The following is a 4250-nucleotide window of genomic DNA, read 5'->3' as shown; positions in this document are numbered from 1 at the left end:
AAAAAAACAGCAAAGAAACAACTAACTAGTATTTGGGTGTCCAAGAAGGTAACAGGGGGGTGACCATTTCAAATGAGCTGAGGTCTAGAGGTGCACAAATTTAATATCAAATCCCAGTGCTCCTACTTACTAGCTGTGTGACCCTGAAAAATTCTCAAGACATCGTTGAGCCTCAACTTCCTGTCTATTCAACAGAGGTAATAATAATACTTACCTCAGAAGGTTGCTGGGAACATTAAAACAGACCATATATCAGGAGCACTTAGCCCAGGGCCTGACACAGTGGAAGTACTCAATAAATGTACACCTATCAATTCATTCATCCAATAATATTAACTGAGTACCTACTATGTGTCAGGCATGGTAATAGGCTATAAGTACAAGTGTGAGAAGGCAAATGGTCTTTGCTCTCATGTAGCTTTTGGTCAACCAGGTTACACATATGCTTATAAAATATTCACACAAATATATCATTACAGATTTGATGAGTGCTATAAAGGGAAATTATAGCATGCTAGGACAGAACAGAAGAGGGAAACCTGATTTATGATGAGTGTTTTTATTATCACTACACATTTCTGAGCTGGGACTTGAAGGGTGGATAGGAGTTTATGGGCACAGCAAGCGGGAATGGCCATTCCAGGCAGACTAGACTTCAGAGGAAAAGGCATGAGATGCGAAAGCTTTTCTCTAGGTCAGGGGCAAGTGCCCCCTCACTCAGGACCCCCCTCACTGCCCAAAGACTTAGAGGGATTCCTCATGTCCACCTTTTCCAGGGAACAGGCAGGAGAAGTTGAGTGCCTGTGGCCCCCAAACATGTCTGGTGGCTCAGTGAACTCTGATCTTTTGTCAGTGTGATAAACTGTTCTCAGTCCACTGACCAGCTCCTTGGTAATACTGGGCTGAAGATAAATGGTGAAAATGGCTTAGATGAGCTGGATTACAGTGAAGTCCTTTTGATGTTAATGTTGGTCAAAAATGTATTTAGGACTGACCTCAGTTTGGCACTCCAAAGCTCAAAGATAAAAAGAAGTGCTCAGAGAAAAGAAAGTAAAGTGATTAAAAGATTTTCCAAGACGTATGTGAAGTATTTTTACAAGCTAACGGTGCATACTGTTTGCCATTTAGAGCAGATGGGACAAAGAGTTATATTTGCAAGAAGGGAAATACAGATGCTTGTGAGGAGGTTTTCTGGAACAAGTACAATTCAATAGTTCTCAAATTGCAGTGTATATCAGAGTCCCTCCAGGAGCCTGTTAAAAATTTAGACTCCCTCTGCAGTGATGGCCATTGTCAATGTGCTCAGGAGTCTGCATGGGTTCTCTCCCAGCTGGAGAGCCCTGGCTCCGCCCACTCCACACCACAGCTTAGCGCTAGGTCTGGGGCAGATGCGTCCTGGGAGAAGTTTGCCACAGAGGCAGCCCAGATCCCAGGGGGCAGCACAGCCACCTCAGTTCCTGCAGCCACTATGCCCCGACCCCCAGCCCCAGGCTACTCCACACCAGAGCCTTGCACTAGATCTGGGACAAACACAACAGAGAAAGGGTTGGGCAGCTTCTGAGCAGAACTGAAGCTGTCTGTGTGGGCAGTGCATAGGTCCTTACTTGCTTCAGCATCACCTCCTTTGAGGCAGGGCTCACACTCACAGGCAATGGATCCTACTGAACCCAACCCTCAGGGCTTCTAATCCAACAACTGGGGGCGGGGGGGCAGACCCCACCCCTGCCAGGGTGGCAAGAGAGGAAGCCCCATCTCATATCCTGCACAGGCTCTAGATACTACAACACCTACCACACCCCCTGTCCAGGGGATAACAGCCAGCACACCCTGAGGAAAGACGTGACTGGTGTCCATACTGAAACCAGCCCTTGCATGAAAACGCGGGACATACGTAGTCTACACAGGGATGTTCTCACATAAAAACACCCTTTCAAGACCACAGCAGATAACTGTTTCTCTTAAATTCATAGAGACAGAGAAAGTTAAGTAAAATGAAAAGGCAGAGGAACTACACCCAATCAAAAGAACAAGAGAAATCCTCTGAAAGAACAAATTATGAAACAGAGCTCATCTGTCTACTAGACCCCAAGTTCAAAAAGGTGGTAATAAAAATGCTAACTGAACTAAGAAAGATTATCAATAGAAACACAGATCACTGTAACAGGAACTAGAAACTATAAACATGAACCAATAAAAAATAGACAATTCCATTGCTGAGATAAAAACCAATCTAGAAGCAATGAATAGCAGACTAAATGACACAGAAGAATGAATAAGTGATCTGGAAGATAGGATAATGCAAATCACCCAATCAGAACAGCAGACAGAAAGACAAATGAAAAAAAAAACAGAAAGAAAGCAACATATAAGATCTATGGGATAATATAAAACATGCCAACCTATGCATAATAGGAGTTCCAGAAGGAGAAGAGAGAGGGAAGGGGATCAGAAAATGTATTTGAAGAAATTATGGCTGAAAACTCCTCAAACCTAAAGAAGGAAACAGATATCCAGGTACAGGAAGCACAGAGTCCCAAACAAGATGAACCTAAAAAGACCAAGACACATTATAATTAAAATGGCAAATGTTAAAGAGAGGATTCTAAAGACAGCAAGAGAAAAACAAAGAGTCAGTTACAAGGGAAGCCCCATAAGGCTATCAGTTGATTTCTCTGCAGAAACTTTGCAGGCCAGAAGGGAGTGGCATATATTCAAAAAACCTGCAACCTAGGATATTCTACCCATCAAGATTAGCATTTAGAATAGAAGGAGAGGTAAAGAGTTTCTCAGACAAGCAAAAACTAAAAGAATTCAGCAATACTAAATCTACACTAAAAGAAATATTGAAGGGTCTTCTCTAAATAGGAAAGAAGGGCATCCGGCTGCAAGATTGGCCTGTCCATCCTCAACAGCGACCTGGACAGTTTAGGGGCCGATTACCCGCACCTGGATGCATTTTGTTCCCAACATCACCTCTGGTCACCCTGTGGTAGAAAGCGTCCTAAAGCAGCTAGGCCAGGACCCTTTCTTTCTTTCTTTCTTTTTTTTTTTGCGGTACACGGGCCTCTCATTGTTGTGGCCCCTCCTGTTGCGGAGCACAGGCTCTGGACGTGCAGGCTCAGCGGCCATGGCTCCGTGGCATGTCGGATCTTCCCAGACCGGGCACGAACCCGTGTCCCCTGCATTGGCAGGCGGACTCTCAACCACTGCGCCACCAGGGAAGCCCAGGACCCTTTCTTTGACATGCATATGATGGTGTCCAGGCTGGAACAGTGGGTAAAACCAATGTAGCAGGAGCTGTAGCAGGAGCCAATCAATATACTTTTCATCTCGAGGCTACTGAGAACCCGGCGGCTTTGATCAAAGACATTCAGGAGAATGGAATGAAGGTTGGCCTTGCTATCAAACCAGGAACTACAGTTGAGTATTTGGCACCATGGGCTCATCAGATAGATATGGCCTTGGTTATGACACTGGAAGCTGGGTTTGGAGGGCAGAAATTCATGCAAGATATGATGCCAAAGGTTCACTAGTTGAGGACCCAGTTCCCGTCTTTGGACATTGGGGTTGATGGTGGAGTAGGTCCTGACACCATCCATAAATGCACAGAGGCAGGAGCTAACGTGATTGTATCTGGCAGTGCCATTATGAGGAGTGAAGACCCCAGATCTGTGATCAACCTGTCAAGAAATGTTTGCTTAGAAGCTGCTCAGAAACGCTCTCTCGATCAATGGAACCACAAGGAGTCCAGTGTTTCTGCTTACGAGATCTAGTTTTTACTAGAAAACAAGACTATTACCTACCAAATCATACCACAGTTCAGGCAGTGCTGCTTTTCTGAGCAATTATTCATTCCAGTGACTAAAATCCATTTTGCAGAATGTTCCAAGAGGTTAGAAATTGGTGTGTATTACATTTTCAGTGATGCAATTTAAAGATTAGTGTGGTAAAATACCATTTTTACTGGGAGACTTGATTTTTATAAAGAGTAAAAATATGGCAATATCAAGGTTATGAACAGAAATGTGTCTTAATGCCTAAGAAAGGCATATTAGCTACTATGAAAAAAATTTTTTTTCTGAATTTCTAAAAAGAATTGTCTTTGCTTCTTGGCTTTTCTGAAAGCAAAGGAAGTCCGGTTTTTCCTGTTTCATGCCATTTTTGACTTGTGTATGTGCGTGATAACTAAGTTGGGATCTGGCTGGGATGGCTCTTCTAGCTTCAAAAACATCTATTTTTTACGTTGCACC

The 4250-nt window shown here is 43.7% G+C and overlaps 1 pseudogene; it reads left to right on the top strand.

The window, feature by feature from the left end:
• Positions 1–360: 360 nt before the first annotated feature.
• Positions 361–3773, top strand: LOC132430515 (ribulose-phosphate 3-epimerase-like; annotated as a pseudogene).
• The last annotated feature ends 477 nt before the right edge of the window (positions 3774–4250 follow it).

This window comes from Delphinus delphis, chromosome 9, assembly GCF_949987515.2.
Source record: "Delphinus delphis chromosome 9, mDelDel1.2, whole genome shotgun sequence".
Taxonomy (NCBI): domain Eukaryota; kingdom Metazoa; phylum Chordata; class Mammalia; order Artiodactyla; family Delphinidae; genus Delphinus; species Delphinus delphis.
Note: the sequence above shows the minus strand (reverse complement) of the source record. Positions and strands in the feature narration are given on the sequence as shown.